The following is a 23,293-nucleotide window of genomic DNA, read 5'->3' on the forward strand; positions in this document are numbered from 1 at the left end:
ATTTTTTTAATATTTAACTTCTAATATATTATATTCGACATTTACTAAATTTTATATAATTCTACAACAATGTCACACAATCTTAAATTAGCATTAATATTTTATTTCATAAACGGTATAAAGCCACCAGCATAACCGAAAACTACGATATTTCAAGGTTATGCAACGATTCTATGCAAACATAAGGCCTTAGGCATCAATGCATACAGCGCCAATTTTTGTCAGGCATATCCATTAGACCACCGCCAATAACACACAACTTGACGTACACACTTCCGCATGCTGTCAATTCTATTTCGTCACAAAACCGCCTTGCTCATTCCAAAGAGAAACTATGTCACCTCCATCTATTCTTATCTCGCCCATAAAATCCATAAAAACATGGGCGTGTAAAAACGAAACAAAATTCTCCACCAGAAAATCCAGCCGCACTTCACCAGGGCTTTAGCTTTATATCCTGCCAACCATTTGAATGGCAGTATGTAGATGTCTTAGCCGTCCATTTGTAGATGAAGAAATTGATAAGATCTCGCGTTCAATTCCATTTACACAACTTAGCATGGAAGTAAGGTTGCTGGGAATTCATTTCTTAATTAACATTATGCATTAATATTCATTTGACCAATGACACACCACACAATTTTGTGCTTCTTTTAACATTTAGCTTTGATGACTTGGCCTGATGACTTGATATGCATGTGTACCTAAGTGTCAAATATCAGTATAATCATAACGCTTTTATGCCATATTACTTAAGCTTTTAAGGCAATTTAATATCGCAAATAGAACCCAGATTTTTTTTAAGCTCTTATCTGCGATAGAATTTTAAGTAATATAATAAATATAGCAAATAAGAAGGAGCTAATTTAGAAGATTAGTATTTGTAATAAGGCAAAAGTGAGAACAATAGGAGCCCATATTTGATGTATAGTTAGCCTATGCTGATTACAATATGCAGTTTGCAAGCCCCTGCTGTGTTCTCTAAAGATAAGGGGTACACACTACCAATACTGAGTGTATTTTGTACTCTTATTGCTTACTAGATTGAACTCACATAAAGAGCTTGAAAAGGGCGTGACTGTTTTTACGAATGCCCTAAATAAAGCTTATTACTACGCATACCCTACACTGCGACTCAAGCACAAAAAAAACCCGATAGCTTGGGTCTTGCAGACGCAAACTACGAGAATGCTTCAATTGGGCCAAGCTAGCAGAAGGCGAAAAGTCTTAGAACGAATATAAAGATTTTCTAAGGAAATACAGGAGGTTGGTGTGCAGGAAAAATCGATAATCCTGGAAAAACTTTTTAGTGTATTTGAAAAAATCCAAGAGGTGACGACACTTAAGAAACTAATATCTAAAAGCCCCGCTTCGCCCGATCTAATTTTCAAAAGTAGCGGAGAGTGGACGGACAACTGACATGACTCATTGGAAGACCTAGTCAGTGCCTTTTCGGGGTGTAAGACAGAATCATTTCGGCAATGCTGCGGAATGCACACTGTCTATGCATGCCTTGACTGAAGGCGATTTTTAGGGGATGCTTGAAGATCAGCTATGTGCTACACTCAAGGGGAGAGGTGAAGGTAGTTGTCATACCGAAGGTAGGTAGGAACAACCCAACCTACTCAAAAGAGTTTAGGCCTATAAGCTTAACTTCCTTCCTGTTGGAAACGCTTGAGAAAATAATTTAATATCGAAAAGGCTTTTGAATATAAGGAATATGCTCTTGGAGCACTCCTAGACATTTCTGGAGCCTTCAACATAGGTGTAGATCCTGCTATACATCGCCGCATCATAAGCCTTTTGACCTCTAGACGGATAAGAGCAGAATGAAACAACGCTAAAATGACCAAGATGGAGTGATATCTCCGCCTCTATGGACATAAGTCATGAATAAACTGCTCAGGAACTTGAAAGGCAAAGCCCTTAAGATTGCGGCATATGCGGACGACATTGCCAACTTAAAAACGGGAAGGTGTCTACAGAGCTTTCGCAGTATTATGATCACCTCTCTCAATACAGTCCAGAACTGGGCTCACAAGTGGGTCTGGGGTTGAACCCGGAAAAGCGGATCTGCTGCTGGTGTTCACAAGAAAACACAAAAAAGGGTTCAGAGGCTCGCTGCGCTGTGCAAACGGGAGCTTTAAGAACAACTCTAACGGCGGCTCTTGAACTAGTACTAAGCTAAACCTATAGAATTTTCGATGAAAACTGCGCAGCAAAAACGGCGGGACGACTACTGGCTGCAGAAGAATTTACATATAAGACCTTGGGCCATAGCTTGGTTGGTAATGGCGGTTGGGCAACCCTGTCTACATGAACGGACTTTTCAACTGGGAAAGAAGGTTCACAGCAAAGATAGAAAAATATGGCTGGCGTAAAGGTGTATAAGCTACGCGCAACACTGCAGGCAATTCCAGAGCAGTAACCTCGCATGGCATATCAGACAGGAATCTTGGGAAGCAGGGCTTTCAGTGGAAAGTGTCTCCAGAAGTAAGCAACTTCACTTTTACTGGGTGCCAGGCTACAAGAGCAACGAGGGAAATGAAATAATGGACTAGATTGCCAAGAATGATATATGGCTAAAATTCCAAAACATGGTCAACATTGGGAAACTCATGCATTGTCCATACGACGATCTCGACAGAAGAATGGTGAAAAAAATCAAAACCCGATGGAACTGGCTACCAGGGCGCAAAACCGCAAAAGTCATGTGCAAAACGGTAGATTGGAAGTATACAAACTTCCTATTGGCACTCGATAGAAGAGAGAGAAGGCATCATAGACGATTACTACTCCTCTTGGACTTAGCGACTGTACTCGATCTGGTATCGCAAAGGACCAAACTGCTCAAGCATGGCTTAGAGGTCTACGAGTTTGAACTGTGAGCCAAGTTTTATCAAGGTATCTAAATTTTTTGCGATTTATCACACCACATATATATCGAGATCTAGTTTGGTTATTTCAAATGGTGCTCGATTATTTTGAAATGTTACAAAACTTTCAATGTTAAAGAATACTCTTTGAAAAGATGTTGTGTAAGTGTAAAAATTTGTGCAAATTGTGTGTATGTATAAACACAAGCATAAAATTTTCTCATCGGTTCTTTATTTGAAACGTTAGATTGTTACAGTTACTTTTTGAAGAAATTTCATTTAAATGTTGACCGCGGCTATAGGTGGTCCATTGAAAGTCATTTACTATATATAGTTTCTTCGGAAATGTTGTCTTTGGAATAGTTGCTGAAGCAGACTTTAGACTGATCTAGCCCCACAAAAAATAGTCTAAAGGCGTTAAATTATCTGGCCAACACGGGTCCATTTTTGAGAAACGAAGTTTTCATAGAATCGCGAGCTGTGTGGCATGTAGCGCCATCTTTTGAAACCACATGAGTCAACATTTTGAAATTATCTTCAAAAATATTCATTGTTTTTAATAAAGAACCGATGAGATTTTGCAAATTTTATGCGTTTTTTTAAAAAAAAAGTTATCAAGCTCTTAAAAAATCACCCGATATAAACACCATTTCTTGGTGTAAGGTGCAAGTTATGAAATTCAATAACTATGATTGCTCATTTACTATATATAGTATTCTGAGCTGATTGGCGCAAATTACTCAGCTTTTTATGCAAACGCTCTAACGCTTTAGAACACTCATCTTTTATACTCATATACTTGTTCATATTCATTGTTTTTATTATAGCCGGCAATACTTGTACCCATGCAAATGAAATTCAATAACTATGAGTACCTGAGCTTGCAACTAGAAAAGTGAGACTCATGTACCACTATTGCAGAAGACGAGTACGAACTATTTCACTTTATTGCCTTCGTGCGCTACCAAAGCCAAATACTACATGTGGCAGCAGCCACAGTTAAAAACAAAGGTGGCAGCACGTTTGCAAGCTAGCAGGATATGTTTACGACACTTATGGGAGTACTCAAACGGAAAGAGTTACTGGGGACTTGCTGCTTGCCAACTACACACATTCAAACCCAAGTCCATGTAGTGGCTGCGTAAACGCATGCTTGCACTATTCACTGCCGTTTGCTGGAAGTAATTGCTGTTGCTGCAAATGTGGCTTTTATCGTATCGCTCTGTAGTATACACTTGTTAGTAGTGTTTAGTAGTTAGTGCTACGTCATTGGGCACTTGTGGTAAAATACTAACAATGCACACTGGCAATTGCTGAATCTACGCACCAGAGTCATTTATCTAATGGCATTGCTAACATGACTTTTCGAGTGTTCTAGTTTAATCATTTTAATTTTTACTTTTCATTTCTTTTATGCGGCTATCTGGCTTTCTGCTAATCTTTGACATGTGAATTTTATTAGAGAAGTTCTTTATAAAAATAATATAATTCGCAAAATGCAAATTAAATTGTTTAATAGTCAAACGGATGAGTGAGCGGCATCAACTTGGTGGCCAATCGACCAGCCATGTGTGGGAAGTGGCGCTGTCTTGTTGAAACCAAGTGTCGTCGAGATCGCGAGTTTCAATCTCTGGCATTAAATAGTCGGCGCGATAAGAGCGCCATTTACGGTCACGTTCTCACCGGCACCATTTTTGAAGAAATATAGACCGATGATTAGACCGGTCTCTGCGGCATCAACGGAAACTTCAAAGCCGAAGGGTTGCTACGAAGGGCATCCTTACTTTAATTTTATCCGATTGGAAGCGAGTCGGTTTTCCGATGAATTCTGGTGTTCTGGCATTGCACGTATAACTGTGGACCTCAGCAGCATGCGCTGTACAACAACCAGAACTTTTGCGACTGCGAGATTCTTCTGGCCCAGAGTAAACCGTAAGATAAAGTCAAATTCACCGTATTTTTTCATGTTCTGGCCGACTTTTTCCAGCCTGAGTTAGAAATATCTGTGTTGACACACGTTTACCGAAGCTAGCAAAGTGGCTGAGATTGATTAATAAATTTGTGGTCTACTTAAAATGCTTCGTCGATCTATGAGGACCCAATTTTTTTTTTTTTTTTTTTTTTTTTTTTTTTAGGAGTTTGTGTTTAGCACAAAGGCCGAATATCTCAGGTAAGATTCATCAATTTTGGATCAATCCTAAGACGTGACCTAACCTAACTTATAAAAAAGAAATTGCATGGCTGTGAACTAGGTGTCATTAAGATGTGTTAGATATAGAACTGATTATTTTTTAATTTTATAATACAGTAAAAAACCTCTAAAGAATTCAGCAAAGGCTTTCTTATTTCCACGAAATAAATATACAATTTATTTCCTGCTTACATTTTCAACATCTGTGAAGCAATTCAATCCGTTTTGTATATTTTAAAGCAACAGAAAGGAGTTTCATTGTTTTAAGGAAGTAACCAAATATTTTTTAAATTCATTATTCACTTCAAATGTGTGTATACCTCAGAGGAATCCAGTCAAATACTGTAACAAAAGATTGACAGGAATTATGCCATGCCATGCCTTTTTGCCATGAAGCAGTATACAGATTTTATACTAAATATAATATTCAAAGTACTAGAGAAAGGTCAGCATCAAAAGCAAAGATAATCCTAATTCGCGAACTTATTTCACTAGCTTTCTCCAAAACAAACAGTTTTTAGTTACGACTTAAGTTTCAATTTAAAATTTTGGTATTATCGAAAACAATTCAACCTGTCAAAAAGTTTTAGTTGAGTTGTTACAGCCTTACAACTTTACCCTTTTCGAAAATTTTTTAAAGAAAACGAAATAATTATTAAAATTTTAAGTTAGCAAGTGAAGAAAATATATCAGCCGTAGCTGAGAGTGCACACGTGGGGAGTCGATTCGGCGCCGTTCGCAGCAACTTGGACTGACGTATAGAACGGCTTAGCGCATTATACATGAAGATCTTAAATTGAAAGCGTACAAAATACTACTTGTACAAAAAGCGAAGACGTCCATCTTCTCAAGCAAGGCTATATATATTTCTGCCCTAATAATGTAAATAGGCATATTTATCAACGATAATGTTTTTTTTTTGTTTTATTTTTTCAGCATTTCGTTACACCAATCCACACGAGCCTTTTTTGAGCGATTCCAACGAGAACAAACCTTTTTTACGGCCAGGTGTTCATGCAATATCGAATGTATGCTGGTGGGAGAAATGCATAGGCATGCCTCTATCTGAAGGTATGTTACATGACGGTCTTGCATTATCAGTTCACGTACGGCATCGATGTTTTCTGGCACATCGGCTGTTTTTGGACTAACTTCACGGAATTCGTCTTTGAGCGAGCGTCGGCCACGATTGAATTCGTTGTACCAGTTTTTCACAGTGCCATAGGATGGTGCTTCATAGCCATACAAAGATTTTAGTTCATCGATGCACTCTTGTCGTGATAATCCACGTCGAAAGTTGTGAAAAATGATCGCACGAAAATGTTCCCTGTAAATAAAACAATTCACTATTAAATGACAAAACGTTCTGAGTGATGTCATGCTAAACAAGTAAGGAAGGGCTAAGTTCGGGTGTCACCGAACATTTTATACTCTCGCATGATAAAGTGATAATCGAGATTTCATTATACGTCATTTACATATTTTTTAAATACCGTATTTTTGTAAAGTTTTATTCCGCTATCATCATTGGTTCCTAATGTACTATATATTATACAGAGAAGGCATCAGATGTAATTCAAAATAGCGTTATATTGGATGAAGGCGTGGTTGTGAACCGATTTCACCTATATTTCGTACATGTCATCAGGGTGTTAAGAAAATATTATATACCGAAATTCATTGAAATCGGTTTAGTAGTTCCTGAGATATGGCTTTTGGTCCATAAGTGGGCGAGGCCACGCCCATTTTCAATTTTTAAAAAAAGCCTGGGTGAAGCTTCCTTCTGCAATTTATTTCGTAAAATTTAGTGTTTCTGACGTTTTTTGTTAGTCCGTTAACGCACTTTTAGTGATTTTCAACATAACCTTTGTATGGGAGGTGGTCGTGGTTATTATCCGATTTCCTCCATTTTTGAACTGTATTTGGAAATGTCTGAGGGAAACAACTCTGTAGAGTTTGGTTGACATAGCTATAGTAGTTTCCGAGATACGTACAAAAAACTTAGTAGGGGGCGGGGCCACTCCCACTTTTCCAAAAAATTACGTCCAAATATGCCCCTCCTTAATGCGATCTTTTGTGCCAAATTTCACTTTAATATCTTTATTTATGGCTTAGTTATGACACTTTATAGGTTTTCGGTTTCCGCCATTTTGTGGGCGTGGCAGTGGGCCGATTTTGCCCATCTTCGAACATAACCTTCTTATGGAGCCAAGGAATACGTGTACCAAGTTTCATCATGATACCTCAATTTTTACTCAAGTTACAGCTCGCACGGACGGACGGACGGACAGACAGACATCCGGATTTCGACTCTACTCGTCACCCTGATCACTTTGGTATATATAACCCTATATCTGACTCTTTTAGTTTTAGGACTTACAAACAAACGTTATGTGAACAAAACTATAATACTCTCCTTATCAACATTGTTGCGAGAGTATAAAAATGTCAAACTTTCCTATGGTAATGTCAGATTGCACCTGGCAACACTTAGTGTTGCCCTAGGCCTGAATATATATAGCAGCCCTCGTATACAGACAGAGGGACAGACAGACGGACATGGCTAAATCGACTCAGTTAAACATACTGATCATTTATGTATATATATACTTTATAGGGTCTCCGACGCTTCCTTCTGGGTGTTACAAACTTCGTGGCAAACTTAATAGTATAGTGATGTCGGTAGCCGTCAATGGCGACCGTTATCGCGTCACGATATCTGACTATTTGATGCCTCAAATTAAAGCTCGTGATCTCGGCGACATTTGGTTTCGATAAGACAGCGCCACTTCCTACATATCGCGTCAATCAATGGATTTATTGAGATAACACTTCGGTGAGCAGACATTTTCACATTTTCGACCGGCCGATTGGTCGTGTGATCGTGTGATATCACAGCGTTAAACTTTTTCCAGTGGGGATATGTAAAATCTAAAGTCTATGCGGACAGTTACCAGTCTAAATATTCGAACGGGTCATCGAAAATTGAACTCAACGGATGAACCATCTGAGACGTAGCCGCGGCAAACATTTAACAGAGATAAGCTTCAAAAGATAATAAAAATCCTCTATTCTCTTGAAGTTTCTGTGTTTTTATTTAAAAAAAGTAGGAAATGAATAAAAAAAATATTTATTTTAACTTCAAATCCATTTATTCAAACAAAAAGGTACTTTATTAATTGATATACCGTCTTTATTGAATTTATTATGATAAATAAAGAACCGCTCGGCAAATTTTATGCAAACATAAACCATCTACTAAATAGTCCGAACAAATCTTAGAAATTTGATTTGGATACGTGAGCCCGTTCTTTCAACGAAAATTTTGATTACTTTTTATATACATATTAGAGTGATTCAAAAAAAAAATTTATTTTTTCGTTTGGTACTCGGAAAAATAGGTTCCTAGACACCTCTAAGGATGCCTCTCCAAACATGAGTTTTTAATTGTAACGGGAAGGTCCTCCTACATACAGTTTTCTATTTTTTCTTATTATCAGATAGAAAAATGTATATCGCGCTTCCAACTACTTAAAAAAATATATTGTTCCTTAGATTTTATAGGAAATTTAATGCTCTACAAAAAAGGTCTATTATGATTTTTTCGTAAACCCAAACGTTTAAAAGATATTAACAGTTAAAGTTTGATTATTTTTGGGAAAATTTTTTATTTCTTATGAATTTTATAACTCAATGAGTACCGAGTACCAAACGAAAAAAAAAAAAATTTGCAAGTTTTTTAGAAACTCCAAAAGATTCAAATAAACCTAAAATTCTATTTCTAAAAAACTTTGCTTCGAAAAATTCCTTTCGTTACTGGTTAAACCGTCCTCTGTCTGCACCTCTTCTTGAGAGTTAGTTTCTGTAACTTCTCCGTTCTCTTCACTGTCTCCGGACTCTTTAAATTTGGCTTTAATCTGTATATTTCGCGACTGTCTACGATTGAGGCCAGTATGGTAAATACGAAGACCACGATTATAATCTTCATATTGATTAAAAGGCGTTTTTGTGTTCTGAAATATGAATATCCACCCTCAAGATAAGGCAGCAAGTGCATGGACTAGTAGCAAGTTCAATACTGACTATGCAAATGCATTAGCTTCTCGCACAATTACTTTCCCTGAAACCACAGAATTCTGTGGAACTCTATGTATTTCAAGATCTAAAACCGGAACATCATAACCCATATCTGATTCAACCTTTGGTAATAATCGGACCATTACTAACCTCACCAAATGAAATTAAACGGAAATGCATAAAGTGTTGTATCTCAGTCACTAAATATACCATTAAACTCAAAATTGGTATATGGATGTCATAAGATTTCAAAGTTGTCTCAGCAAATTAAGTGACATAATTTCATTTTTATGTTTCATAGATAAGAAAGAGAGGAAACTCTTTGAAGAATAGTGATAGAAACCACTGCAAATGCTTGATTAATAGTTTAATAATAATTTTGATCAAGCTGGTTGTTCCTTCACAGTCTGGATGGAAAAAGATCATATGCACGCCCGGCCACAATTGATTTTATTCGGCGAAACGTAAAACTCTTGAATTCTAAAGCTTTTTAGGCTTAATGCAATACTGTTAATAGAACTTTACGTCTCCAACGAACAAAACCAGAAATATTAGCATCAACTTAAATGAAGATATGTACAGTAAACAAATTTTGCATGAGACAATTCCTGACCTATCTCAAAAAAAAATCCAAAGTCTTACTATTTCTTGCACACAGGGTGCTTAAAATCAGGGTTCTTCACACGGGCAACATGATTATTTAATTTATTTACATATTTGTGTACTTATGTTATGTGCGCACTCCTATATACTACACAATGTAGAGCGGGATATGAATAAAACGAGAAATGAGCAAACAATTGAGTGTAAATTAATTTGATTGCATTCATTATCTTGTGATAAACACTTGAAAGTACAAAGTCAGTGAACATTTAATAAAGTGAGAAATTATAGCATAATTGACTTTAACCTATCTAACTTGATTTTATTATTGTTTATGTTATTATATGGGTTAATTTAAAATGCCTAAATCTGGGCTTTTAAATAAGCCATTGCAAGATAAAGCACTCGTAGTGAAGGGTATCCGATTTTTCCTCGTACAAACCAGAGAAACCATGATATAATGATATTTTCAATAAGCTCAGTTTCAAAATAAATACTCAACTAATCGATTTTCCAGACTAACTTCGAAAGACATAGAATACTCAATATCTCGAAAAAATTGTTTAGGTCCAATCAACAGCCGTGTGCTGTGCGGTCTAGATGTAATATTGCTTTGAGTATTACCTGCTCAAATGAATGCTCAACTTCTGCCTCATTTGAGCTCTTTTAAACAAAATTGCCCCTTAGAGCAATCCTGACTTTTCCATTACATAATAATTTGTGTGCACGAATGTTGTTAAACTTTTCAACTGTCAAATATGTTCACACTGATGACAAATGTAAATAATGGTGATTGCGGATATACCAAGCAAACAATCAGGGCAAACACAGCCAATCATATAATCAGTCTGCAGAAAAAAACATGAATTTATGTATGTGCGTACAGATGTTAGCACGTATGCATGTGTAATCGTTAAATAAACCGAAAAAGGCTCTTTAAAATGCAAATTAACGTATACAGTGGCATGCTACATAAAATATGAAGGATGGTTTGATAAAGTAGAATTAAACTATTTGCACATAATTTGAAGCAATTATCCGCGTGCACACAATTAACACAAACGATTCGCTGAGCCCCATACAAGCCTATGCACACAGCAAAGCACGAGGATATTAAGTAGAAGCATATACCACACTTTAATACGTATGTGTGTTAGATACATATATAAAATGTGGTATACACACACTATTGCTGTAAATCCCGGTAATTCGTATTCATCGAATTGTTATTTAAATATGATATTAATTATTAGTAATTTGGCACCAAGTTGGTGAACCCGATTCACCAATCGAGGACGATGGAGCGGACGTTCTATTGTTTGAGAGGAAAGAAGTTCGAATAACAATTACCCGTCTGAAGAACAACAAATCGGCGGGGGTCGATGAATAGCCGGCCCAACTATTCAAATATAACGGCGAAAAACTGATAAGGAGCATGCATCAGCTTCTTTGTGGAATATGGTAGGACAAAGGATGCCTGACGAATGGAATTTAAGTGTGCTCTGCCCAATCGACAAAAAGGAAGCCCCCACAATATACGCCAACTACCGTAGGACAAGCCTCCTCAACATCGCTTATAAGGTTCTATCGAGCTTACTGTATGAAAGATTAAAGCTTACCATCAACAAACTGATTGAACATATCAATGTAGCTTTGGGCCTGGAAAATCGACAACTGACTTGATATTCACTATGCGTCAAATCTTGGAAAAGACCCGTGAAAAGAGGATCGACAAACACCATCTATTCTTCGATTTCAAAGATGCTTTTGACAGCACGAAAAGGAGTTGCATTTATATTGCAATGTCTGAATTTGGTATCCCCGCAAAACTAATACGGCTGTTATCTGAAGGAGCTCTCTGAGCCGTTCGATAACAAATGAGGTATCGCTCTATAGTGCGATTTCTTTAATCTACTGCTGGATAAAACAATTTGAGGTACAGAGCTGAATAGAGAAGGTACAATCATCTAAAAGAGTGTACAATTGCGGGCTTACGCCGATAACATCGATATCATTGGCAATAACAACCGCGCTGTTAGCTTTGCTTTCTCCAAGTTGGACAAAGGAGCGAAGAAAATGGGTCTGTTAGTGAAAGAGGGCAAGACGAAATACTTCCTGTCATCAAACAAACAGTCGTCGGATCCACGACTTCGAAGTCGTAGATCAGCGTCAACGTCGAAATCCAAGGCAGAATAACTCTTAAATAATCTCTCGATGAACAAAACCATATTCTACAAGTAGACGGTGACAACAGCTGCTGAGTCAGGGTTACGAATTTTCGAGAGAAAGCTTCTGCGGAAGATTTATGATCCTTTACGCATTGGCCACGACGAATATCGCATTCAATGGAACGATGAGCTGTATGAGATATGCGATGACATTGACATAGTTCAGCGAATTAAAACACAACGGTTACGCTGGTTAGGTCACGTCGTCCGAATGGATAAAAGTTCTCCCAAAAATAATTCTCAGAAAATACTCGTCACAGTACCCACCGGCGGAAGCAAAGGAAGTGGAAGATATCTACACCGTTGGAAAGATCAGGTGGAGAAGGACCTAGCTACACTTGGAATCTCTAATTGAAGCCAAACAGCGAAGAAGAAGAACTGACGCGCTGTTGTAAACTACGCCAATAAAGAAGAAGAAGAAAGAATTTAGTTTTAGAGAGTTTAATATTATTTACACATATGTTATTCAATATTTTATTTTTTTATTACTTAAAAAAGGCGTTACAGATATATACTAAAGAAGCACTATTTAATTTAAAAACTCCAACTTGTAGATGCTATCAATAATTTGTGAATCCCGAAATTGTTCAGCCATTACAAATATCGAAAAATTGGTATCTCTCACAGCTCTGAACGCTGTGAAAGTTTGCAAAAAATCCAATTGTAAATCCAGCGCGACTTTGGCGCGTTAGCCAGCCAATTCAGCTTTCTACACAGTAATTTGAGGTAACTAAAAACTCATTCACATACCATATACATTGCGCATATATAGTGCAACGATTCTCTAGCAATCGGTGTGTAAAATGATTGCGGATACGAAACTATACATGTACTATACATGTATGTATGGAATTCGAGCGGCATTCGCCCCAAGTTTTACCATTTATTGACTACCGTATTGCGTGTTCGATATGGGCAGGTATCAATGCACCGCACACAAGCAAATAAATACAATCAAATATAGTATTATCTACGTTCATACACATATACTACATATATGGTATGTATTGGTTGCGGCATGCCACATGCAAATAAAGTTCACGCATATTTGCACTGATGCACGCAATATCGAATGCGCCTTGCTAACGCTTCAATGCGCTTTGGTTACGCTGTAGCATATGGAAGCGAAAAAACGGATTTTTTCAAAAGGAATTTGCCATTCAGTTAATAAAACGCAATGTTATAGTATATATAAAATATATATGTATATATGGAGATATTCGTGCAATGCAAGGATATAAGCTCAATAATAAAGAATTCTCCTTTCACTTGCCATTCCATGAACTTGTAAGTTACCACCAAAACTATTTCTGTGGTGCTGCTGCTTTTGGTTTGCGCAAATTCCTGGAAATCCATATCTACCTCTGTGCATACATGCATACCTATAAGGGTGCATGTGAATTCGATAACACTCAAGTATATTACTAAGGCGAAACACTAATATCTTAACTATTAGTTCATAAAGTAGCCATGATTCTTGGAAAATATTTTACTGCGCATACCATTTCTGTAATGCATCGCTTTTTCCTACTCAAGGGCATTGCAAGCTTAGAAAAATGCAGCAAATATGCATTAAATAACGTAAGGAGGTAGCCGTTTTTATAAAATACTTGTAGTTCTTCTCATATATTAAAAATGAGTATCCTACATGCATAAAAATCTTGATGGAGAAATTGTGATGAAATAACTTACGTATATGCAGAGGCAGAGTGAAACTGAAAAGGGTTGATTACGTGTCCTAATACCATTGTAGTGTCCTAGCATGTAGTGTATAGGTCATATTCCCATTAACAAAAACATACACACATAGTGCATATTAGGATAATATTTCCTGTCGATATAAATGACTAACTATTAAAAGCTTTGCATTTGTTTAAAATATTATAATATTATATTATATATTATATAATATATAATTATTATATTATGTACGAAATATCATAATATTAAGTATATTGGGGCTAGGAGATTGGGTGAAGAAACTAACACTGTCCCTCTAAACTGATAAAGCCATCTCATCTCATCTTACATAACAATCGATAACAGTCATCTAAACTAGTGTTCACGTATTCTTACAACAGCATAATAACACTAGTTTACAGTTATTTTTCGACCATGATATTTATATTTATAAGGAAAATATTTAGATAATACTATATATATTTATAAGGAAAATTTGAACTCAAATTTATCATCAGGACACCTCAAATACCTTACAGATGTCTTGTTACATCAGTCACAAATTTTACCTTCAGATTTTATGAGTAGTGTAACTGAGGTGTTTCCTAACGAAATCACATTTAGTTTATTTTTATATTTTTCTTAAGTGGTAACCTTAAATACAGTGCATTTACAACTTCTTTAAACAGTTGTTTGTGTTCAATCAAACTCATAAACCCATGTCTAATCGGCAGCATTACATATAATGCTTTCCATGAATTTGGGAACAGAATTCGCACGTTCAAGCCTGTCCAAATAGATCTACTTGAGGTACTCTAATTGAAAATAATTCAGCTTTACCCAAAATTTCCACCAAAATCATTCGAACGGATCGCGAGGCATGTCGTGTTCTCTTGCCATCTCTCTAACATTCGTCTGACGATTTTCAAGCACCATATCCTTCACTTTTTTAAAATTTTCATCACACCGCATCCTAAATTTAGTTAAATATACAAAATTTGAAAAAGTTCTGTGTTCGATATTTTTATCCAGTGTAAAAAATCGCAACGCACTACTGAGGTGTACCAACTTAAACAGCTGCTGTAACTGTAACAAACTGATTGGCAGATCGCGCTCATACTTGGCATAGTAACAAAGGACAATTCTAATAACTTAGCAAAATACCTTTTTCCTTTAACCTTTAGGGACACTTATTAAATATAGGTACTAAAATACATAAGATTGAGTAGTGAAATTTCGTTTTACATACAAAACTGCAACTTTTGTAGCAAATTTTATAGAAATGGTAAAAGTTTAAAGGAACTTTTTCACAAATGGATGTTTTGGAGAGAACAGTACCCAATAAACGTAAAGATATGACAGATCGACCAAGTAGTAATAATACGGTAGAAAAATGTAATACCTTTCAAGGTCTTTAACTGAAAATAGTGATATTCACGTTTCTGTAGAAACTACACGGAATACTTTAAAATTTGAAGGACAAAAGTAGGAAAGTCACTGTTTACCGCATGACATAAAGACTGGGCAACATGCGAATCGGACTGAAGAAGAGATGTAGTTAGGTCAAATAAATAAAAACTGGGCTCTGACGATTGAACAAAAATCGTCGTGGGTGCAGCTCTTTCAGATAAATTTTTGAAACACATTCAAATGGTATAATTAGGGGGGATATAAAAGGGTTTTCCCCGAAAAAATAAATGATTTATTTTTATACCTTGAACATGATATACTAAGTTTACAGCAATCGGAAGAAAAGGTCAGAGACCTTGTGTTATATATCAGAGTATAAAGGTTCCGCGTAACGAGCTGAGTCGATTTAACATTGTCTTTTTTACCAGTTTTCTTTTCAAACTAGTTTTCAAGTGTAGTTATACATATAAATCCTATATGTCGTGTCGTGTCGTGAAGACTTTACCTAGCTAGACAGTATATTATCTGCGGAAACAGTGCTAGAAAGGACATTTTGGCCAAAATAAAATTTACAATAGGCGCATATACACAGCTACGTAAAATCTGAAATTCAATGCAAATAACCTTCGAAACAAAAATCAGAATATTTAAGTTCAACGCTATCTCTGTACTGCTTTATGGATGTGAAGCCCGGCTTGTAACCGACCCACTAACAAATGCAATCTGGAAGCCTTGGGCAACTATATGAAATTGCGAAATGGAGATGGTTGGTTCATTAAATACAGACGCTACAGAAGTTTGCCGACAAACTCTAGATTGGAACAAGGAAGTCGCAATGGACTCCCTAAGATCACGTTGAAGAGTTCCCTACAAAAAGAAAACGACAAGTGCGGAAAATCGTGGAGCGAACTATAGATACTTGCAGAAAACAGGAACATATGGCTTTATTGAGGTCTTATGCTCCAGTGGGAGATGCAGAAAATGATGATGATGATAGTCACTATAAGAAATGTCCAGTAAAGAGGAAAAAGAGAAGAAAACGCGTTTTCTCCTTTCATTTAAACTATTTTAATATATTGTATTTATAAATAAACAATTATAATACCTATTTGCGAGTATAATCGGCGTTTGCGACCTAAGTAATTCAATACATTTTTAATGATTGTGAAAATTTTAAATTTGATTTATAGATTTTAGAACCTCTTTAATTAGCAAAGTGTTAAACAAAGCTGTTTAACTCATTTTATACGTATTTGAGATGTTACCTTGGGTATAAAAAACTTTCAATTATAACTGTTCAATAGAGCTTATCAATATTCCAATTATAATGAGCCTAAAATTATGCAAAACATGAAATCAAAGACATTACAGACAGCAATTCTCACGCATCGATGGAGTTATAAGCACATACACATTCGAATAAAATATGGTACATACATAAGTATATATCTCTATATTTTGACCAGATTTTGCCTTTACTAATTAATATTTATTTTAACCATTTTAAGAATCAAGACTTAAAATTCGATTTTTCACTCGAACCTATAATGGAATTAGCAAACGAGTAAGTTCGGACGGAAGTTCTCTGCTTTCTATAAGACAAACAGGTATAAACCACTGTACCACGCAGTTCACTATCTGCAGTCTTTACTACAAGCCAAACTAGCTTGGTGACATTTGTCGCGAGTCTTTCGAGGTGCCATTACCAGACAATAGAAAAGCAATGTGTGGTTGATTACAGAGCAAAATCAGTAACCGAATAATAATCTCTTAAACTATGGTACAATAATTGGTACTAGTGTGATGTTTTTCTATTTGTAGTTCGATTATGAAAAAGTATGCTTAATTGATAACTTTTTCCATCACCAATTCTTATTTGGCTATTTTGTGAAATACAATAAATTTTTATACACCACAATTAAATCTAGTTGACTCTAATCATTAAACGATGTTTATTAAATATTATTTATGCATATCCGAAACAGATTTATCATTATCAAGTTCATTAAATGTTTTTCTATATTAAATAAGTTTTAATGATATAAAACAGATTTTCCATTTTCTACCATAAGATATCTGTGCTGTGTGGCATAATTATACGAGTATTAAAATGTATTTAATGCCAAATGCAAAGCCAATAATACCAATACAAGCATTTTTACATAAATTGTGGTTGTTTTAATTAATCCCATAAACCATTTATAGATAATTTTATTTATATATTGCTATCTACATACAAATGCGTATACCTATACATATATACACATATGTATAATTATCATCACTTGTGTACCTGAAAGCAGTGTATTCCGGAGGGCTTAATTACTTTGTTCGCGGCTGTTTATAAATTAAAAGCTAAACTCCCTTTGGAATACAAAGTTTACTCAACGTATACTATATAAGGTCACTTTTCTGAAAACACGATTTATTCGTATTCAGATAAAATTTCGAAAAATTAGATGAGTTGTACTTATTCACAGTTTCTTTAGACTAATTCAATTCAATAAACATTTTCTGGCTTGATTTGTTTGTTGCTTGATACAATCAGATCTAGCATCTTAAGAAAAAAATGATTCTAAAACAATAACATCACTATCGATCTCCCTCAATAGTCTTTCTTACCGTTATTTACATATTTTCTCTATTTTTCTAAAATTTCTATTCATAATGTAGACTCTGAGCACATAAAAAATAGTTTTGAAACACAAAACCCAAGCTTGTATGTACCTTACAAAAATTAGTTCACTATATTCAGACAAGACTGTAGATTTTATTTCATAAAAGGCTCTTAAAATATTTTAAACAGGTAGCATTTCGAAATCCTATTAAAAACATTTGTGGTAATAATTATAAATATACGTTATTTTTTACAAGTATAGAGTAACACATATATTTACAATAAACAACTGTCAGGAATTTTCCATAATAAAAAAATAATCGCGTTTTAATTGCAATAAGTATATACATACATTTTGTATAGTTTTAGCATATTTCCTATTTATACTTGACTCGGAACTTCAATGTACTAGAACAGATTTTACTTAAATAATAGCGTTTAATTCATCCTTCATCTTAGTTGCCCTTAAAATAAAATATAGGTGTCTTCTCTCTCAGTGCCTAAATATGAAATGTCACGGATATAACGGTCAATAAGAGCACTATAAAAGTTTTGTGACATCAATGAAATTCTTTATTCCTGTGGAAGTACATTGCATTCCATTATGTATGGAACTCGATTTCTTTTGCATGGCCACCACGGGCACGTTTGCAGAAGTCCAGACGCTGAACACAATTGTCGACCGTTTTCAAGTATAAATCGCCCGATACTGCTGCAATTTCACATTCAATATTCGTACGCAGTTCATCAATCGTCGCTGGCTTGTTGGCATAGACCAAGCAACAAATAGTCTAACGGCGTCAAATCGCACGTACGAAGCAACCAATTGACTATGCCATTTCGTGAGATAACACGTTCACCAAACTTTGTTTTCAATAAATCGATTGTCACATTCGATGTGTAGCTTGTGGCAGCGTACGGTTGAAATCATATATTATCCAAATCCATATCAACCAATTCGGGCCAAAAATATTCGGTTATCATTGAACGGTAGCGATTCCCATTCACAGTAACGCTCCGGTCTTGATCCTCACGGAAGAAGTATGGTGCAATGGCGCCGCCAGCCCATAAACCGCACCAAAACGTAATTTTTTCGGTATGCATGGAGTACGTGTCGATTGCTGCCTGACCAATAAAACATATTTTGATTATTAACGACGCCATTCAACCAGAAATGAGCCTCATCGCTGAAAATGATTTATCTATGAAAGTCCGAATTATTTTCAAGTTTTGCTGTGCCCAATTCACGAAAATGCGACGATTCTGGTGGTCAAGCATTTCGTACTGTGCCAGTGGATTCAAATGTTTCCACTATACAATCAATTGTTGATCTGACATACCAAACTTCGACGTAGCGCTCTTAAAGTTGAGGCCACTGATGTGATAATTAATAATAACTAGAAAATGCAAAACAGTAAAGAAGAAAACAACAAACTCTAATAACAGTTAAAAAGAGTTCAAGCTTGGCACTCTTGAGGTCGCCGAAAGTCGCTTTGGCGCTCGCTCTCACTCTGACAATTTTGAGCGATTAGCATAAGAAAACACATAATGCGATTTATAGGTAGAAGTAGCAACACTTCTTGCTCCCACTCTGACATTAGCCTAAGACAAATTAGAGATTTCTATTTACGATGCGTCCTCGTCGTGAGTCCAAGGGCTTTTTAGTACATGGTCTAATTGAATGAATTTATTTATTAATTTTATTTAAAAGCTTTTTCAAAAACTTTACATAAAAATCAACCCTGCCCAATATAGTCATATAAAGAGTATATGTTTGTAAATTAAAGTATGTACATATATGTATATCGTCACCTAAAATGCAAAACAATGTCGTATCCAAAAAATTGGACTTGGGTTTATTATTGCTTACAATTAGCTACATCATATTGCATAAAATTATCGGATTCCGCTGTCAGATATAACCAATATGTATCAATTTTTTACCCAAAACTCAATTTTTTCATATATGTATATGTTATATAAATATATATATTATATTATTTTTCTTCGCTTGTAAACTTAGGAAGAGTGATGTTACGTTATTTTGAATTTTAGGTGACGATATCTAGATGTAAATCTAATAAAGAAATTTATAATGATTTTTAAAAAAACTACCCTAATGAAAATAGATATTCCTGAATTGAAATTATTTATCATTCGGTTCATAACACATACACTTGCACTTTTGTTTAGAAAGTTAAATAACGGTGATAACTGTGTGCAATTTAAATATAAAATCACCATATACAGCTGAACTAAACGAATGTAAAATTATATCGAAATAAATTTAAACTTCTATACTTACATACACATGTACGTACATATGTATGTATATACATTCTTTGCGGTAGCCTCGGTATTTACATATTTGTAATTACATATACATACATACATATGTACACATGTAATGATTTATTACATGTAAATGAGGACTCATTTACTCTGTATAGAACAGTTCGAATACATTAAAATTGAATCAAATGAAAAAATATGAGCCCACACCCTAACAATAACAATCCAAAATCTACATTTTGTTAATTAAATTATGAACATTGGCATAGAAGCTACCTAAGGTGTACCCAAAAACAAACGAGCCTAAATTCCAAATAGAGAAAATCACAGTGGATATGTTTGTATACAGGAGATAATGCTAATCACTAAACGAATATTTGCTAACCTCTTGCTCTGGATAAGCAGTGATAAATCTAGTCAGTAAATTATGCATCTTGTTTATATTAGGAATGTGACTAACATTCGCACCAACAAAAGCAAAGCAATCATGATAAATACTCTCGTTTTAGGTTAGTGTAAAATAAAGTAAACGACTTGAGAGAGCGCCAGCTCATTGTCAGCTGATTGTTAAAAGGTAGACATATAAAAAAAACGCCAATTTGCAAATCTCATACCCCTCACAAAGTCGCATAGATGAGATTAATTTATAGTTAACAAATGCATAGCATTGTATGAGATTTTCATATATTTAGCATCAGTTTGAGACACTAGCTAAATAATATGAAAACTAACCTGACACAATATTTTTGGCTCGAGATAAAACGTTCGAGTTTTATTGAAGTGATCTGCTTTAACAAACTTCGAGTTTTCCTTCTTGAAGGGATTGCTTAAAAGTATTATTTTAATATATTGTTACCTAAAATGCAAAATAATGTAACTTCACATTTCATAAGTATACAGGCGAAATATAATAGGAATCACTCATATTGAAACAGAATTTGAGATTGGGTTATAAAATGGTTACATATTGTTTATATTTGACAGCGGAAGCTGCTAATTTTATCTTATGTACGTATTATTATGATGTAGTGAATAATAAGCAAAAAACCACTAAATTTCGATTTTTTTTATGATACGTTGTTTTACATTTTAGGTGATGATATGTACATATATTCAATTGACTGCCAGTCCATCGGAACTCCAGACTGACCTTGTATCTCAAAAGTTTTAACATCCAAGTCAACTAGCTAGTCCTTGTTCTAATCTGTCCTTATCAGATAACATTCTCTATGGCAAGGAGAAACATCATTGATTTTCACAGCGAAATATTATAAATGGTATTATAAGTGTAAGAAAAATATATTCATATTTATAAATTAAATATACGTACAAAGGTATGAACGTTCACGTAAACAAGCGGTTACCGGAAAAATATCAGTACAAATAAAAACAAAATAATATCACTTTACGTGCTTGAAAATCAGTGTGTGAAGTGATGACATCAACAATGAGACATCAGCTGAGAGAAACAATTGCGTTAACAGTCACCGTCATATAATTAGCCACAGCCAGCTAATAAACAACAAATAAACTATCACAAAGGATTTCTGTTAAAGTTTTGTCAGGTTAAATAATGAAAAACAAAAATCGAAAAAGACAATGTTGCACTAAATAAAAAAAATAAAGTATAATTATTATTTTAAGAAAATTATACTTTTATTGAAATATCAGTTATATGTATATTTAGTACTTAATTATTCTACATAATTTTTGGATTGGTTCCAGTTCGGAAACTTTAGTTACTAAACAGATAACACAATTGAAGTAATCGTAAGTTTTGAACTAATGTCTGTCCAAATTATACCCCAGAAAGATGAAAAGTGATGTAACAGTGAAAGTTGGCTTAAACCGAACATTACTCTCTTTACTTACTACATATTTTGAATTCGAACACTATTTCAATTGATAGTTTATTAAATAAATCACTTCCTAAAGAAGTCAACTGAAGTAGATCTAACGAAAAATTCAGGGAAAGTTCACAAGAAGTCTTTAATTTGGATATTACCATCGATTATAGCAAGTCAATCAGTTTTATTAAGGGGTTAAATGGGTTCAAGGGTTTCAAGAAATCGATTTTTTTATTATCGTATTAGGTTCTACAATACCCCTAGAATATTCTCATAAACCTTCAGGTTGATTCGAGTAACAGTTTCGCAGATACAGCTTTGGGAACTTGTGCGCTCGAGGCTAGAGAGACTAAGTGCGCCGTGTTTTTTAAGTCGGTTGGCAAGATTTCTCAAGAACTGCTCACGATCTTCAAGAAATTTTACATAGGTCTTTAAGATACCATTCTTAAAGACTTGAACAAAGGTTTTTTCTTCGATTACAACTATTTGAAAAAAATGTCGTAAATTTTCACTGAAATTTTAATTTTTTTGTAAAAATGGCTGCCAAAAATATAATTTTCAGTTTCTTTTTTTCGTTTGTTCAAGTTCTAAGTTAAGTTTTTAACTAAAACACGTATTTTTTCACTTTAGATGATCCTATAAGGAGTTATCCGACCAACGCAGGCGCATCTTTTTTCCGAGAGGTCACCGGAAATGGCGTCGCAATGGCCGAGTTTAAAATATATATGTATATTTTTTTGTTCAAAAATATAATATTGTCTTTGTTAATAGTATATGTTTGTAACAATAAATAATTCTAATAACATATTATATATCTTTTTTTATGGTTGAAACAAATTTAAGTAAGGTTATTACAGTACCTTAAGTTCAAGATATATACATAATACATTAGTACCGAAAGCATAGGTTTATACATATATTCGTTCTATGAAGACTACCTATAATTTAAGATTTCGACCGAACATTTTGAGCTATCTTAAAGCATACGAAACTGATATGCACGATCATATCTCTTGCAGAAAATAGGCTTGTCACCGGTACAGCAAATACACTTTCTAAAGCAATTATCCTATAAGTAAAATATTTATAAGCTCCTAGTGCTGCTTTGAAGCTTAAGTGCTCTGACAACAAGTAAAATAATATGTACATATAGTAAATAAATAAATAATATAGTTTTGTAATAGATTTTCGATCTCGTTTTCAACTCAAGTTGACTCAACTGATGCTCCAAGCTTCACCTTATCTCGTAACTTATTTAGACATATGTATGTATATAAGTATGTTTGTATGCTGTATATTTGTATACAATCACTTGCGTACTTATCTGGTTTTGTTATTGTTTTCGGCGTTTACTTTGCTGTGACGCCTAAGTCGGCTACTGCTCGCCACTGAATCAATCAACCGAACCGCAATCGACTGGCAGTTCGCGACGGCGCGCCGGCTTTAACTTAAACCACTTTCTGGGATCAGTT

General features: G+C 34.9%; 1 long non-coding RNA gene across 1 annotated transcript; it reads right to left on the minus strand.

Annotated features, from left to right (window-relative positions):
• Nucleotides 1-5,243: 5,243 nt before the first annotated feature.
• Nucleotides 5,244-23,228, minus strand: LOC126758810 (uncharacterized). Its single transcript, XR_007666895.1, has 2 exons — nucleotides 23,142-23,228; nucleotides 5,244-6,394 (listed from the first exon to the last, which is right to left on the minus strand). It is a non-coding gene; the product is annotated as an uncharacterized LOC126758810 (long non-coding RNA).
• Between the last annotated feature and the right edge of the window lie 65 nt (nucleotides 23,229-23,293).

This window comes from Bactrocera neohumeralis, chromosome 5, assembly GCF_024586455.1.
Source record: "Bactrocera neohumeralis isolate Rockhampton chromosome 5, APGP_CSIRO_Bneo_wtdbg2-racon-allhic-juicebox.fasta_v2, whole genome shotgun sequence".
In the NCBI taxonomy this organism is placed as follows: Eukaryota; Metazoa; Arthropoda; class Insecta; order Diptera; family Tephritidae; genus Bactrocera; species Bactrocera neohumeralis.